At 34.0% G+C, this 18,799-nt stretch overlaps 1 non-coding gene across 1 annotated transcript; it reads left to right on the top strand.

The window, feature by feature from the left end:
* The first annotated feature begins 14,999 nt into the window (after positions 1–14,999).
* LOC131170102 (small nucleolar RNA R71) lies at positions 15,000–15,106 on the top strand. The gene has a single exon (XR_009141044.1). It is a non-coding gene; the product is annotated as a small nucleolar RNA R71 (small nucleolar RNA).
* The last annotated feature ends 3,693 nt before the right edge of the window (positions 15,107–18,799 follow it).

Below are 18,799 nucleotides of genomic sequence, written 5' to 3'. Positions count from 1 at the left end.
TAAGTACCAAATATATTTTGAACTTGAGTTGATTTTCATTATGGCATTGCATTCTTTTAGATTACTATACACTGGGCAGTTCCTATTCCTATGCCCATCCTTCTGGCAGTGGAAACACTTTCCTTTGCCTCCATCAGCTTTGGTCTTCCCTTTCTATTTAGCTATCTTCCTGGAAGGACCAAGAATTTGAGGTTTCTTTTTCTTATTGTCCTTCTTCTTGTTGGACTTTCCAGCAGAAGAAGATGCTATTAAAGCTACCTCTTTTCCTTTATTGCCTGACATATTCTTTTGGGCAATAACCAGTATGTTGAGTAAACCAGCCAAGGTGCATTCCTGCTTAGTCATATGAAAATTTGTCACAAAATTCCCAAAAGACTCAGGAAGGGACTGAAGGATCAAATACATTTGCAGTTGGAAATTCATGTTAAAGTCAAGAAGCTCCAGCTACTCAATTAGCCGAATCATCTTGTGGACATGATCCCCAACATTCTGTCCCTCAGACATCCTCATGCAGAATAGCTATCTAGATATCTCATACCTAGCATTCCTGCTATGCTCACCATACAACTCTTATAAGTGAAAGAGGATCTCACTCGCACTCTGCCTGTTCTCATGTTGCTTCTGTAACTCATTACTCATAGAGTAAGCATGTAACACTTGGGGCTCATATCATGCTCCTTCCACTTGTCCAAAGTTTTATGTTCCTATTGAGTGGCCTCTGGAGGTAAGGGACCAGGAACATTTGAGTTTAGAACATATCCTATATGTTCAAGGTTCAAGACAAGTTTCAAATTTCTTAGCCAATTAGATAGATTAGGTCCTATCAACCTATTGCGAACAAGTATGCTTGCAAGGATATTGGATGGTGGTGGTTGTTCTGTGCTTATTATTATCAGAAAATAATCAGATTAATTAGTAAATATATCATGTAATTAAGCAAAATGATTATGGTCTTTTAATCAAATCGGTCCTCCCACTAACTTAGCGAATCCTACACTTCCAAAGTAGAAAATGAAAATCCTAGTTGGATGGATTTTTAGTGGGTGATTGAACTCTTATAATTCTATTGATCATCCTCAGGTACATCCATTATTGGAATTACAATAAACTATAAGTGAGCAACTCCTTGCCCATCACATCTCATGTGAGGTTCAATCCTTTGCCTAGCCCCTAATACTCAAAATCTCAGGTACATCCATTATTGACTTATATTGCATTAGTTAAGTTGATCCCATTGAGCCAGTAATTATGCAAATAATTTTAATGTCCTCAGGTACATCCAATATTGGCCACCAAACCATTTACATATTTTCAACATGTAACATCCTCACTTTAGCTAGTTCGTACAGTCTACTGTTTAGGCGACCAATGTCAGTCTGGTTAGCTAGAATGTTTGAAATTATAATTAGACTAAAGTGGAGAGTTATAAAGAAACTAAATAATGCTCATAAAAATCAAGGAAAATTTATAGGAATGAAATACACTAAGGTTAAACGAGCCGAAACCCCAGTGAGGAGTAACCCGAAGGGGAAGTGACGGTGAAGGCCGTTAACAATCCTAGACCCAGGGGAAAATTTATAAAATAATTTTTGGGACTCCAGAGAAGGGTCATTGAGGTTCTTATGGCATTAGAATGCCAAGAAAATGCTTAGAAAAATTTTTCAATTAGTACAAATAATTTTGGCTCGTTAAGCCAAACGGAGGTCATTTTGGTCATTTCATCTTCAGAGATAATTTTTGACCAACTTGTCCATTTATGTAAATAAATTATATGACATAAAATGTGAATAAATATTGTTAAAAATTTAATTGAAATTAAATAAAGAAGAAAAGGATGGAAAAATGAAAGAAATTGGAATTATGACATCATAATGATGTCATTAAAATTCTCCCACCCAATCCAATGTTGACACATGGCACAAGTTTATTTAAAAAGACTTAATGGGCAGAAAAATGAAGAAAAAAAATTAAAAGCTTCTTACCTCTTCTTCTTGCCATCTCACTCCTCTCACATGGCCACCATTGTCAAGCTTTCCAAAGCTTGATTTCCATAGTTTTTCACCCACTAAACCCTAAATTGTCAATACAAAAACTTGCTCTTTCATCTTGGTAAATCTTTTGGGAGCAAAAAGAAGAGAAAAAGAAGAACCCTAGCAAGTTGGAATTTCACTCCATTTGAGGTTAGTGACTTAAACTTGTTTTTTCTCTTTAAATTCATGTTGAAGTAGTGGTAATTGATGCAAATTTGCAAGAAAATTTAGTAAACATTATGTGTATATCTTGCTCTAAATTCCAGCAGCCTTGAACTTGGTAGTGTTTTGAAGAATTCTTAGAATTAAAGTGGTATAGTGGCTGCCCTTAACATTAATTTATTGGTTGGGATAGTGAAAGGTAAATGAATGTAAGTTTTGAGATGGTTGAGCTAGGGTTTGAGCTTGAAATTGAGACTTGTTCATGTATTTGGTGAAATAGAGTTCTAATGGTCAATTATTGACCATTTGGCTATGTGTGAATAAAAAATGAAGTGGTTTGCATAGAGGGAATTGAGTTTGGTGTGGCAGCCCTTGGTGACTTGCAGGACAGGGCATGAGCCTAGCAGGTTTGGGCAGCAATAACTGAAATTGTAGAGGTTCAATTAGTGCAAGACCAATTGTACATGGAACTAGACACATAATGGCACAACTTTGGTAAAGAAACCATGCCTAGAAAACCAAACGAAGTTGACCTAAAGATTGCCTTAATATGGGTGACCTGCATTCTGCTTGGGCAGAATGACCAAATGAACAGTGTTTAGTCATTTGGTCATAACTTAGTGTAGAAGGGTCCAATTGACCTGACATTTTACCATCAACAAGCTGAGATATGGACCTACAACTTTTATGAAGAAACCTAACCCAAATTATGACCATAACATGTTCAAAAAGTGACCTTCAATCACTACTCAAAATACTGTAGATTTTGTCAGTCCAGAAATTCTGAAAAAAATTATAATCCGGCCAGTTGTGGTTTTTAGGTTATAACTTGAGCTACAAAACTCCAAATGGAGTGATTCAAAAAAATAAATGTAACTAGACAAAATAAGGAACAACTTTGATGTTGATCATTTTGCCAAATTCCCACTACAAAAATGACTAATGGAACAATAAACAAAAAGCTTGAAAACTAAAAATTTTGAACAATTAACATTAAATTTAGAAATGGTATTGGGAGTATTAGAACAATTTTAGAATGCAAAATGTGGTATATTGGGAGTATTAGAACCAATGTACCTATCGCCTATGCAAAAGTCATCATTTTGGTTGACTAATGAAATGAATAGTAACACCTAAACTTAAATTTCTAGAATTGTACAATTTAAAAGTGTAACATGCCCTAGTACACCTAGCAAGATTGGTTTGGATAGGTTGGCATGTCAATAGGGTTCTGTTAGCAGTACTGTATATGGCTTCATGCCATTTTGTGTTTTATGGCCTCACGTGCCATTCTGAGATAAAATAGCCTTTGGCTATGTTGATTGAGATATTATATTTGGGTTTTATCCCTGATAATTATTACAGCTTATTAGCTATTCTATTGTATATCGGGAGACACAATGTGACCGATGGTGTGATGGTCCGAGGTACTTAGTACCCAGTGCCAGTTTACTCGTTTATCCAGTCTAGTCAACTAGTATGGATTACTCGGACAGTGATAATAAATCTTACCAAATTTTAATCGAATAATACTGCAATAAATATCAGAAATTTAGTCTACAAAAAATGTAAACATACATTCTACATATTTACTTTATTTTAGTTATTTTATTTTATATTGTCACCACTAAGCAGAATTGCTTAGCGCGTCGCTTTTGCTAAGCACAGGTACTAGAGACATAGCTGGGGAGTCCAGCGGAGCTCATGCAGGGTGAACTTTCAGATCTACACACGGAGTTTAGACTCACCTCACATTTACAGTGCATTTGGTAGGACATTAGGCCACTTTTGGTATTTTAGTATTTCGTATTTTGTAAACTTCTGTAATGTATATTATAAACTCATGTAATTATGTTTTTGATGTAATTATCTATGAACTATGTTCAGTAATAAAAGTGAGCATTTCTCATTGAATTGAGTGTGATATGAAATGAATTGAATTTTGAGATACTAAAGTCATTTGAGAAATTGTTGAGAATACATTGGTGGTTGACTGAGAATGATGTGATGATTTTATTGGAAGTGTTTTTAACAGATTTAGAAGAACTGTTTTTCCAATTTACAGCGGGCACTCTACCAGATTTTCTATAAAATTTGCGAAAAATTCAGATTAATAAAAAAGAAATTGTAAATAAAAAAAAGGTAATAAGGGTAAATTGAATTGAAATATGATTTGGTGCTCCGGCACACTTTGTGGCATACCTTGCTCGGCTACACTATAGACAGGTAAGGGGTGTCACACAGCATCTCATGCTTAACAATTATTCTGAAGAAAATCTCTTAAATTAATTGCATCTTATGCAAGTATTTAAAATTTCTTAAAACAATTGCCTCATTGGAGGGCCCATGTTGTAATTACTTTAATTATAGCATTTCCAACTTAATCATTTGTTTGAAGATTTTGTGGTCGTCCTAATTACTATTAAGGTCTCACTTTGCACATTATCCAATTAGCATGCATATATCATATACTTGCATACATTCCCATACATCTCATGCATTCATGGATAATAAATAAATATGGTATGATTATGGACTTTCTAAGGGATTCAATTCTGAGCCACCAAGAATTGAATCAGGGCATTCCTAGGTGCATTTCATTCATTCATATTACAAGAGTTGCTGAAGGAGTACATAATCAACACTTGATCTTAAATTCCTCCTACTGGCCCCACCAATGCTCTTGACCTCCTTGATCTTCTTGTAATCCAATTACATAGTAATCCTTGGCATACCAAGGCGAATTTGCAAGAACTAAATAAATGAAATTATAAACCAAAAGAGTATTACAACCTTGATAATACTTGCCCAAAATAAATTAAAATAAATTAATTAATTTACAACCCAAAGAAACATAAAAGAAATAAATCCAATCACATTGGTCTTTTATAGTCTATGATCATCCATCATGCATATCACTATTTAATAATTAAATAAAATATACATACTTAAATTAAATTGAATATCTCATATTCCAATTAAAAATTCAGATTTGAATATGGTTCAAACGTATTTGAAAATTCAGATTTTAATCACATTCAAACAAATTTAAAAATTCAGATTTGTATCACATTCAAACAAATTTAAAAATTTAGATTTGAATCATATTCAAACAAATTTAAAAATTCATATTTGAATCAAAATTTAATTGTAAAATTAAAACTCTAATTAAACAATTTAATTAGACATAAAATGGACCTTAGATCATACAACAATTGCACATTTAAAATCCATCAAACCTTGCGCACCACAATGGTGCCAAAACCATACACACCATGGTGTTCATCCTCATGCCGCCACCTTTGCTTTTGCAACCAGCAATGAATAATCATCTCATGATCAAATCACACAATTAAATCATATATTAAACAATCTAAATGGCAAATATAGTGGCTCTGGTACCAATTGAAGGAGCAAAAGCATAAAAAACACAAGTTTAGATCATTGAATTCAAAAATTTTTCATCTAGGGTCACATGTATCATACAGGATTTATTTTTATCTATTTGATTTCAATGATAAACAACACATTAAAAATCTTTTAATACATTTTTCGATCTACATTTGCCATTTCAGATTTTAGAATTAATAGATTAATTCATTAGAACCCTAGAATAGATCAAGAATAAGTGCACTAACCTTTTTGATGCATTGCAGTGTGTTTGGCACCTTTGGGATGTGCCTAGGACACCAGATGTTGTCCCTCTAACTTGTCCACACCAAGATCACCAATAGCAGGCCCTTAAACAGCTTCTAAAGCTTTTCCAATCAATTAGAAAATCAGGTTTTGCCTTTTGAGAAATTACAGATGTAAACGGGAAACTAGAAACAATTTCTAGTAACTTTAATTCAGGAGATTGTTGGCAAATCTCTTTAAATTGATGAGAGGTTAAGAAGATGAGAAGAAGAACACTCCAAGGGTGGTGGCACCAAGAGAATACAGCAGCTTGTATTTTTGTTCTTTCATCCTTACACTTATATAGCTAGGTCACCACTTAAAACCCTTGCCACATGCCACCTTCTAATTAGCTCTAAGTTTAATTGACCCAATCACATTGTGCCAAGTGTCAAACCTATATTTAATCTTGACTTTGATCATCTTACATGATTAAAAGACATATGGCAAGCTTATGTTTAGTGCCATGTGTCACCATCTCATGGTGCCACATGTCACCCTGTGAAATGACCAAAATACCCTTGTGTCTTAATTTTGAGTTCTCAAACTAAAATAATTATTTCTCTTCTTCTAATAAATTTATATCAAATATAAATTAATTAATTAATATTTATTAATTAATTTCTTATTAATTAAATTCATATTTAAACACTTTAAATATAAATTTAACTTATACTATACATCCAATAACCTAGATTTGGTTTCAAGCCATGCTAGGGGCTTTGCAATCTAATTGCAAACCAAACCTATTTAATTAATCAATTAAAATCTTTAATTAATTAATTAAATCATATTTAATTTGGTAATTACTTGTGCATGTGTGCGACTTATTAGGCTCATTACTAATTAGTAATAAGACATGATTTCAACTCTTAATATCATCAGAACTCTTTCTTACCATAAATGATTTCTCTAAATAATTTTATGCATCTCATAGACCATGGTTAACAACTAGCATAGTATGCCATGGCCACCCAATCAGTAATAAGATTTACCTTAAATGAACCTATAATCATATGTTAACATGCACTAGAATCTCTCTGTTATAAAATCCCAATTCGAGCTGGAGTCATGGTTTATATCAAACCCCATTTGCTATGAATATTATATTCTCTTTTAATTCCAGTTCTTGATTAAAAAGATTTTCTCATCAGAAACTCTTTTCCGAATAAATCTATCTGTCCTAGCCAGAAACTTGAAACATCAAGAACAATTAAATGAACATAGGATTTTATCCCTACTTACTTAGAGGAACAGATTCCATCTTGATCAACATCTACCTCCATATATAACTAGTAGGAGCCAACACATGCCCATATACCCATACACAGTACAAGTATGAAAGCAATATCAAACTCAAACCACATATATACAAGATAACTGTGCTATCTCAGGTCTAAAGATTATATGCACTGATATGATTTATGATAATACATTGACAAGAGTAAACTCCATGTGCTTGTCATAAATGTCACTGGTTCGGCCTACTTATCATGTATAAGTGCCTATCATGTTTGTTATATGGCATGAGAGTCACCATTCCTTCTTATTTATATCTCTTATAAATAACTTGGGAACAAACATGAATACAATTTTACTAGATAAATAATGTCCTTATTGTAACACCCCTCACCCGACTACAGTGTAGCCGAGCAAAGTGTGCTACATTCGGTGTCGGAGCACCCTATCTTATCTTACTTTATTCCTTTCATATTTTGATCTCGTTATATTTTAATATTAATTATTCTTCGACGGAGAAACCAGCAGAGTTTCCCCTATTTTATTACCAGTTGACGTATTTTACTATTTACCTGTTTGAAAATTTCAATAATATTTCTAAAATAAAATCTTATCCATGCTAATCATAATTATCTCATCAATCATTCTCATGATTTTCTCATAATTCACATCTCATTCATATAACTCAATTTCATAATCATTTCCATACATTTCCATTCGTACTCAATTCATATGTAAACATTCTCAATTTACAAAAGCAAAATTTTCAAATTTCCTTAATTTACATAATTTACAAAATAATTACAAAATTTCATAATTTACATGATATACAAATTAATTACAATTTGCTAATTTATATTACAATATAAGAAATAATTAACATACACAAAATAAATGATATGCTTAATGTGAGCCCTATCTACATGCATTGCTGAGGAGGTGACAACCTTTGACACTCTGCAGATCTGAACTCTCAAAATTTCCAGTCAAACGTCCAGTGGGTTCTAGCTTCAGTACCTGCGCGAGGAAACAATTCCATCGCGCTAAGCATTGCTGCTTAGTGGTGCAATAATATAACAAGGAAATAATATACAAATAAAGATAGAAATAAAACATCATTCAAATAATTAAGATCTATTTATACTTCACATGCGGTTTCTAAAATTTAATATGTTTTATCCTAATTTAGTCTTCTTTGGAAGCGTTTATTTCGCCAATGTACAGTAATAATGTATAAGAAAAAAAAATGATCTGAAAATAATAAATTTATGCTTATATTATTATATAAGTCTCATTTGCAATATTTATTTATTTTATAATTTTCTTTGCTAATCTTTTTGGCATTTTCCCAATACTTGCTAGGTTGTCTCAGATTATCTCATAATAAGTAAATTTTAATATCTGTCCAGTTCATTTCGATTCTTTCTAATAAATAACAATTCTAATTTATTTTAAGTCATCTTACTCATTTATTTTATTTAATTTCTAATATTTTAAATTGCTAATATTCTTAACTTATCTCAATAAATTTCACTGCCCAAGTAACCTATGACAGGTTGACTAAACTGGATAACGGGTCGTTGGCACTGGACACCTTGGTGCCTCGGGCCGTCATACCATGGGACGCAGAACGTCAACCACGTATGTAGTCAGTATGGCTAGAAAGCCATGATAACACATAATCGGGCGTAGAAGCCATGAATGTTGGCATAATGCCATGAATGTGGGCACAAAGCCATGAATACGGGCATAAAGCCATGAATACAGGCATAAAGGCTTTCGCAGTACTGCTAAAACAATACCCTATTGGCATGCCAAACTATCCAATCTGACACACATGTCTAGGTAATACAAGGGCACATAATATCATTAAATATTAATATATTGTGTTTTATGACTTTATTATTTCACAATAAATTTCAATTATAATTCATACATTCATTTGATCATTTATATGATCACAATTCACATCAATTATCCTTTTATACCATTTTACTCAAAATACTTCTCCTTTCTACAATAATGAGAACTAATGTCTCATTCATACATTAATATGGTTCATTTATTCATTCTTTATGTTATTCATATTAATCACAATTCTAAACAATGGTTCACATGTACCATTGTATTCAAAACATTTTTCCTTTTCTCATTTATACTTTCAAGAATCTACTTATGTAATTGCAAATTTTATATTTCAAGTTGAGTTATTAATATTTTATGAATTCCATTTGTGATGGGCATATAAGCCCTAACTATCTATTTACATCAATTAGATGACTTATTTTTCATGTTTCCAGTAATCCATGAAAATTTCATGGACTTCAAATTTATGCTCTTAATTTCCTTTTAACAATTTTGACTAAGATGCATAGTCGACATTTGTCATACCATTCTAAGCATTAAGCTTAGAATTGGTTCTAGGTCTTCATCTTAATTTGCTAATTATTTTGACTACTATTCACCTTACTAGTCAACCAAAATGTTGACTTTTTCTACTTAATGGATATATTAGTTCTAATTACACCAAGATCCCACATTTTGAGTTTTACATTTGCTAGTATTAATTGCCAATTGCAATTTAAAGTCCCCTAGATGCATTTCTAATTTCACATTTTAAATTTCAATTTTTGGTGTCAATATGGTCAACAAAAATGTTGACTTTTGGATGGAAAATAGGTACATTGGTTTTAACACTCCCAATGTACCACATTTTACATTTAAAACTTGTTGAAATTAACCACCAAATCCATTTCCAAACCTAAAACCAAGAGAGCAGAATTTTCAGTTTTTGTGACCCAATTTACTATTCCATTGGGTCCTGTTGCAGTGGGAATTTGAGGAAATGGTAAACATGAAAGTTGTTCCTTATTTTGTGTAGTTGAATTTCTTTTTTTGAATCACTCCATTTGGAGTTTTTTAGCTCCAGATATGGTCCAAAAACCACAGCTGGCCGGATTTCAATTCTGCAGAATTTACCAAATCTACAGTACCATGAACAGTGACTACCACTGCCTTGTTGGATAGGTTCTGGTCATAATTTGGGGTAGGTTTCTTCATGAAAGTTGTTTTTCTATGTCTTATCTTATTTCTATAAAAAGTTCAGGTCAATTGACCATTTCTACAGTGAGTTATGGCCAAATGAACAGTTACTGTTCATTTGGTCATTCTGCATAATTGGCTTACAGGGTACCCGGATTGGGGCCAACTTTTGGTCCTCTTGCTTTGGTCTTTTGGGCATGGTTTCTTCAGCAAAAATGTGCCATTATAAGTCTAGTTTCATGTCCAATTAGCCAAACACCAATTGGACCTACACAGCCAAAGATATGGCAGTCCAAGTGGGCTGGAATCATAGCCATCCTGCTGCACTCACTAGGCAGCATACTCATTCACTTTGCCATGCTATATTTCAGTCCAAATTATGGTCAAATTTCCTCAAATGGTCACTAATTGACCATTAGAATGTTCTTTAGCAATTTCATAAGCCAAGTCAAATTTTCACCCCCAAACCCTAGCCCAAATTCAAAGTTCACCCATATTACCTTAGTTTAACTCACTAATTCATTATCCACATGTATATATTCTTTAATCATGATCTTTAGTCCACTTTAAGTCCATCAAAACAATCACTCTTATCCCTTCCTTAGGGCTGCCAAAATTCAGGGCATGCATACACATAAATTTCATTCATTTGGCTTTCAAATTCTTACTCCCTTTTAAGTCTTTAACATGAAAATAAAGAGTTTTAAGTATATATGTGCACTAACCTTTAAGTGGCACTTCTTGGACTTGTATTATCCTTAGAATTTCTCCTCTTTGTGGCTGCCTAGAGCTTCCTTAGGGTGTGTGGATAAGTTTTAGTGAAGGTGACTTAGGGTTTTGGGGTGAGGAAAGCATGGAAATTGAAGCTTTAGAAAGTTTGTTAATGGAGGAGTGAGGGAGGAGGTGTAAAACGTTTTGAAGAAGAAGGAAAAGGGCTGCTATTTTTTTCACTTCAATTTTCTACCCATTTGACTTATTTTAATTGGTTTATGGACATGTGTCACAAGGTGATTTGGTGAGAGTGCTTAGTGACATAAGCATGAGGTCAAAATTGCAATTTTAATTCATTTTCTTTTCTTTTCTTTGCTACTCATTTTCAATTCAATTTTTAGCAATATTTATTCACATTTTATGTCATAATAATTATTTACTCAACTGGACAAGTCGGCCAAAAATCGTCTCTGAAGGCGAAATGACCAAAATGCCCTCCGTTTGGCTTAACGGGTCAAAATTGTCTGTACCGATTGAAAATTTTTTCTAAATATTTTCTTGGTATTCTAATGCCATAGGAACCTCAATGACCCTTTTCTGGAGTCCCAAAAATTATTTTATGAATTTTCTCTCGGGTCTAGGGCTCCTAGTTGCGAGAACCGCAACTTCCCTCTGGTTACCCATCGCTTGGGCACCGGCTCATTTGACTTGGTTGTATTTTATTTCTAAAATTTTTACTAAATTTTTCTTATTAATATTTGAGTTATTTATGACTCCTCATTCTAGTCTAATTATTTTTCCAGACGTTCTAGCTGTCCGGACCGTCACCGGTCACAGGAACAGTAGAATATGCAGAATTGTTACAGTGAGGGTGTTACACTTATTGTGAAGTATCCTTGATTGTAAACCTATTTATGATACTTTGTGCTAGAAATATTATCACTCTTATTCTTAACAACTTAAGAATAAAATTTCTAACAAAATATCAATGGACCTTTTCTATTACACATAAATATATTATGTAAACGGAAAAGTGAAAATGCCTTTTATTAATAAAAACATGTACAAGATACATACTTAATGATATGCTCTAGGGCATACTACTAACAGTAGTTGCATAATTGGTGCTGAAATTAAAGGTTCATTGATCCTGTTGAAAGAAACAAGGCAATTTTCATCAACATCAAAGGGAACATTTTGATTTAACAAATTAGTCAGTAGCTTAGCTACTTTGGAAAAATTTTAATAAATCTTCTGTAGAAGCCTGCGTGTCTCAAAAAGCTTCTTACTCTCTTGATTGATATTGGTGGTGGCATCTTTTTAATAATTTTAATTTTTGTCTTGTCAACTTCAATTCGTCTTTCTGATACCAGGTGCTTAAGAACTATACCTTCCCTTACCATGAAGTGACATTTTTTCCAATTGAAAATCAGGTTTGATTCTTCACATCTTTGCAACACTTTGGATAAATTAGCTAGGCATTCATCAAAAGTAGTTCCATAGACAGAAAAATCATCTATAAAAATTTCCATAATATTTTTAATATAATAAAAAAATGGCAATCATGCATCTTTGAAAAGTAGCATGGGCATTACAAAGACCAAAAGGCATTTTTCTATATGCAAAGGTTCCATAAGGGCATGTGAATGTGGTATTTTCCTAGTCTTCTGAGTGAATAGGAATTTGAAAAAATCCTAAATGCCCATCTAGATAGCAAAAGTAGGAATGTTTTACTGGCCTTTCTAACATTTGATCTATTAAAAGGAGAGGAAAATGGTATTTTCTGGTTTCACTATTCAATTTCCTATAATTTATGCACATGCGCCAACTAGTGACTATCCTAGTAGGGATTATTTCATTGTTTTACTATGAATGACAGTTGTCCCACCCTTCTTAGACACTACATGCACTGGACTAACCCATTTACTATCAGAAATTGGGTATATAATACCTGCATCCAATAGTTTCAGAATTTCCTTCTTAACTACTTCTTTCATGTTTGGGTTAAGTCTCCTTTTATGTTCAATAGTGGGTTTACTGTTTTCTTCCTTAGGTATCCTATGCATGCAAATGAAAGGACTAATCCCTTTTAGGTCTTCTATTTTACACCCTATAGCCTTGTTATGGGTCCTAAATTCCCTTAATAATTTTTCCTCTTCTACATTAGAAAGGCCAGCATTGATAATAACAGGATATTTAGATTTTGAGTTCAAGAATGCGTACCTTAGTGTGGAGGGGAGAAGTTTCAGTTCTACCTGTTTGGTGTCTTTCTGTGACTTGCTTTTGGGTTGTTCCTCCTTTAGCTCTTCCATCTGGAAAGCTTGAGCTAAGGGTAGGGATGGGCTAGCTTCTAAAGATTTTACACAAGCTGTAATTTTTGTGTTTTCATTATCTGCTGTGTAGCTGTACACCATACATACTTCAAGAGGATCTTCAAGATGTCTTTTGTGAAATTCCTTTTCAACTAGCTTCTCAATTAAGTCAACCCTTAAACATTCATCAGGTTCAAGTTTATGCTTCATTATTCTGAATAGGTTGAATTCCACTTCTTTATCGCCTACTTTGAGAGTTAACTGCCCATTCTTAACATCTATGATAGCTCCGTCGGTTGCCAAGAAAGGTCTTCCCAAGATGATAGGAATTTAGACATCCTCTTCCATCTCCAGGACAACAAAATCAATAGGAATAAAGAATTTTCCTACCTTGATAGGGATGTTTTCTAGGATGCCAATTGGGTACTTGACAGACCAATCAGCCAATTGCAGTGAAATTGTTATGAGTTTGAGCTCTCCTACTTCTAGCTTTTGACATATTGATAGAGGCATCAGACTCACACTTGCAACTAGATCACAATGTGCCTTGTTTATATTCATGTTGCCAATAAGACAAGGTATGGAGAAGCTTCCTAGATCTTTGAGCTTTGGTGGTAGCTTGTTTTGCAATATGGCACTGCATTCCTCTGTAAGAGTAATAGTCTCATAGTCTTCCAACCTTTTTTTCTTTGAAAGAATTTCTTTTAGGAACTAAGCCTAGGATGGCATCTGAGAAAGTGCTTCTATGAAGGGAATATTAATGTAGAGTTTCTGTAAAACTTCTAAAAACTTTCCAAACTATTTATCCAATTTAGCCTTCTAAAATCTTTGAGGAAAAGGTAAAGGAGGTTAACATGGCTCTGGTAACCTCTTTTTCTTCTTTGTTTCCTCTTCCTGTTCCTTTTTAGTTTCTTCCTCCTTCTCCTCTATTAGGTTATCAGATTCATCAGAGGTTTTCTCAGTTGATTTTTCCTCTGATTATTATTTTTTTAACGTCCTACCACTTATTAAGGTAACTGCCTTACAATACTCTTTGGGGTTCATCTCTGGTTGACTTGGTAGTTTACCAGTAGCCTTGCTTGAAGAACTTATCTGCTGAGCAATTTGGTTTTAAAGCATCTTATTGTGGGTGGCCAATTGGTCCATTCTAGAAGCTAACTGCTTTATCATTTTATTCTGTTATTGTTGTGCTATTAAGAAGCCCTCCATCATGGATTCCATAATCAACTTTGGTTTAGGTTGTTCAGGTTGAGGAGGTGGTGGTGGCTATGCCAGGTTTTGTCCTCTATTCTGAAAACCTGGGGGTGCTGGTGGTCCATACTCTTGCTGCTTGTTCATGGGTTGATTCTGCTACTTGGACCATGAGAAGTTAGGGTGGTTTCTCCTTCCAAGGTTGTAAGTGTTTGAATATGGATTGTTGAGCTACCTCTGGTTGAAGTTTTCTCTGTTATTCACATAGTTTAGCTATTCTATAGAGGGTTCATTGAAGTTGTTGCATTCTGAAGTCATACACCCTCCTCCACAACTTTTATAGTGTTGGTTGCTCATTCCTATAGCATTGGCTTGCATTCTTTCAAGCCTTTTAGTGAGCTAGTCAAACTGTACATTTATCATGCTTAGGGCATCCAATTCCATGATCCCTGCTGTTCTTCTTGTATCTCCCCTTTCATTTGACCACTCATAGTTTTGATAAGTGACCCTCTCCAGAAGTTCAAGGGCTTCTCCTACTATTTTCTCCATTAGGTCTCCTTCCGTAGCTGAATCTACTGTACTCCTTGTAGAGGAAAATAACCCATTATAGAAATTCTAAACTAGGAGCTAATCTTCTATGCTATGGTGTGGACATTCCCTCTGTAAGTCTTTATGTCTCTCCCATGCATCATAGAGTAATTCACTTTCCTTTTGCCTAAAGGTGTTGAGTTCAACTCTCAATTTTGCAGTCTTCGCAGATGGGAAATACCTTACTAGAAAAGCTTATGAGAGGTCTTCCAAAGTGGTGAATGTTCTAGTTGGTTGAGAGAGTAACCACTTCCTTGCTTTATCTCGAAGGGAGAATGGGAATGCTCTGAGTCTTATAGCTTGATCAGAGACTCCATTCATCTTGAATCTATCACATAGGGCAAGAAAGCACTGGAGCTGATAGCGCGGATCTTCTGTAAGTGAACCTCCAAGCTGGGTCTGTTGAATCATCTAGAGCCATGCCAGTTTGAGTTCAAAATTATTGGCCTCCACTATGGGTCTTGTAATGCTGGGTTGGAATCCTTGGATATATGGGGCTCTATAGTCCCTCAAGGGTTGTTGCTATTGGCCATAACTAAAGTTTCTAAAATTCCTTGATCTTGTTCTTGGCGTCTCCTTTCTCTCCTGATGATTCTTAGAGTCTTATCTATCTCGGGATCTAAGTCCAAAACTGCTTATTCCGGTTTCGTTTTAGTCATGTACTAAACCAAATACCTGAGAGAAAATAAAAGAATAAAAACAAACTAAGTAAATTTAAATAGTGAAAGTAAATGCGAAAATTAGCTAAATTGCCTATCGCCTAATATTACTGGAAATAAATTCCCCGGTAATGGTGCCAAAAACTTATTTGTTGGTTTTACAACCCAGCAAGTGCACGGATTGCTAACAAGTAATAAAGTAGTGAGTAGAATATCATCCCACGAGGAATTTAATTAGCAAGTACTAAACTACATAGCAATTATGATTGTTTAGGCTACCGAATATAATGGGAGAGTGAATCTAATTTACTTTGAGTGCTAAAAACTAAGAGAACAAAGAACTTAAAATGAAACAATCTGTCAAAATAATTTCAGAATTAAGATTTCACACTTCAACCGTATTATAGAGTCAATCTTGTCTATTCATTGGATTGAGAATCGTTGCTTTCATGGAAATTAATCCTAAGGTATCCTAGGTCCTCTCTCAAGGCACCTAAGGTATATTTCAATTAGAGCTAAACCCTACTTTCGTTGGTGATTAGTCCTAATAAAAACCCTTTAAGATCTATGATTAATTATGAAATTCCATGAACGATTTTAGCCTATCTCTAAGTCAGATTTCCTAAGTTTAATACTATGATTTTCCAATACTAACTTCCACCTTTCAGTTCTTCAATTAGTATCTTATATCATATCTAAGTGGATACCGACACATAGCATGCATTAAGAACACATAACATTAAATCAAAGAACAAAACTCAAATCCAATAGATAAAACTCAATATTTATCCATAATAATGATTACAAGCGTTATTCTCCTAATTCTAGAATAAAGAAACTACTCACTTATGGTGAGTTTCACAAACATAACAAATGTAAAACAAAAGAATATAAAAAATAGCCTAAAGAAATAGAATAAAAGAACTGAGGAGAATTCTCTGCAGCTTTGAACTTATGGAACTTCAGCTGAGTACTCCCCCTTAATGCTAATGCACTGTTCTTCAAGACGGCTTGGAGATGGTGTATGATGATAGTGATCCCTTTCTCTAATTTTTGGTGCTTCTATTTATATTCAATGTCCTAGGTTTAAGTTTTTAGAGTTCCAAAGGAATTAGAAGTCTGTTCTGAGTGTAAAAACCAAAGCTAGAATCAAATTAGGCAACTGGTTGTCGGCTGCTACATGGCACATGTGTCACTACATGGCCCATGGCTGTGTAACTTACTGGAACTTAAAGGTTGCATCTCGTATTTGGGCAAAAGGTTACACGGGCCTTGGCTAGTTATATGGGTCTAATTACACAGCCCATGTTCTGTTATTCTTCTGGAAATTCTTTAAGCTTTGCCAGGCAAAATCTTACACGGGTCTCTGTAAGTTACACGATTCATGTTACACGGCCTGTGTACTGTGTCTCTTCTTTGACTTCATTGGTTTTCTCCTGGCAGTAAGTTACACGAGTCTATGGTATGTTTACACGACCCGTGTAAAGTGTATCAACGATAATGATCTTCTTCTTGAGTTTTTCTAAGCTTTCTTCTTTACTCCTATGCTTTAGAACTTCCTCAAAACGCCTGAAAATATACAAAAAACATAGAATTTAGTATAGAGTAATGAGATTTATGAAAGTTAATGAATTTGATGATTTTGCATGAAATTACCTATCTAAATGCTATGAAATGATGTATAAATGTGCTTAAAAACATCGATATAATACAAGTGTATCAATTAGGTCCGAGTCAAAATAGAGAATTTGTAGGTCTATGTCTTAAGAAAATTTTGCTACAAATTACATCTTAATTGGAGCTCTATAACTCAACTTATAGCTAAATTAGTACAGACTGCTTATTGGATATATTATCCTGGCCATTACCTTTCAAGGATGCATAAAGTAACAATTTCTATAACAAGCTTAGACAAGCACTTATCTTAACTTAGTTCCAGCAATTTATTCCCAATTGTAAGCACTTTTCATCAAAAATCCCAAGCCAATCAGTGCTTGATCTTGGTCAGCCACACCAAATAATTCTGCCTCATCAATCAGCTCATAATTTATTGATTTTTTTCCTTCTCTTTCACTTTGATTTCATGCTTTGATCATCAAATCCTTCAATTCCAATACAAAAGATCATCTTAGATCTAGTATTAGAGCTTGGATGAAAGAAAATGGAGGAGAATAGAGAGAGAGCCGGCTGAATGGGTAGAAAAAGAAAACCACAATTTGGTTTTATATGCTCTTAATATTTATCTCTTTTTTACATGTGTTTCCATGCCATTGGTTCTCTCTTTGACTTGTTTAATTAGTGATTAATTAAATTAATAAATCATACTTCATGATTATATTTAAACTCAATTATGTGCTAAGTTAGAAAATTTTAATTTTCCTGCCCAAACTTCATTAATTTTGCAACAAAGTCCATAGGTGCCTTTTGCAAACTTTTACTTTAACTCCTCATTGAATCTAATTTACATACCATATTCAATACTTGAATTTCTTACCAAAATATACTGAATACAGTTTATAAACTTGGGGCATTACAATTCTCCCCCTCTTAGGATATTTTATCCTCAAAATTAGAGATTGTACCTTAGTTGAACAATAGGGGATACTGTTGTTTTATCACTTCTTCACTTTCCCAAGTGGCTTCTTCAATTGCATGAATCCTCCTTAGCTCTTTAACCAGTGAAACTTGCTTGTTCCTCAATTCTTTCACTTCACGAGCTAAAATTGCCTCTAGTTCCTCTTTATAGGTCAAATTTGGTTGTACCTCAATTATCTCCATAGGGATGACATAAGTTGGGTCTGATCTATATCTCTTTAACAACGACACATGAAAGACATTGTGGATCTTTGATAGTTCTTGTGGTAAGGCCAATCTATAGGCTATCGGACCCACACGCTTAATTATTTCATATGGATCGATAAACCTAGGACTCAACTTGCCTTTCTTGCTAAATCTTAAAATCTTCTTCCATGGTGAGACCTTTAAGAAGACTTTGTCACCAACTTTATACTCTATATCTTTTCTCTTTAAATCAGCATAAGATTTCTGCCTGTCTTGCTGCTTTCAGTCTATCCTTTATCAGCTTCACTTTATCCTCTGTCTATTTCACAAGTTCTAGTCCCACGAACTTCTTTTCACCCAATTCTGTCTAGCATAAAGGAGTTCTGCACTTCCTACCATATAAGGCTTC

The sequence above is a fragment of the Hevea brasiliensis genome, chromosome 10 (genome assembly GCF_030052815.1).
Source record: "Hevea brasiliensis isolate MT/VB/25A 57/8 chromosome 10, ASM3005281v1, whole genome shotgun sequence".
Classification (NCBI taxonomy): domain Eukaryota; kingdom Viridiplantae; phylum Streptophyta; class Magnoliopsida; order Malpighiales; family Euphorbiaceae; genus Hevea; species Hevea brasiliensis.
This window is presented reverse-complemented; position numbering and strand designations above follow the sequence as displayed.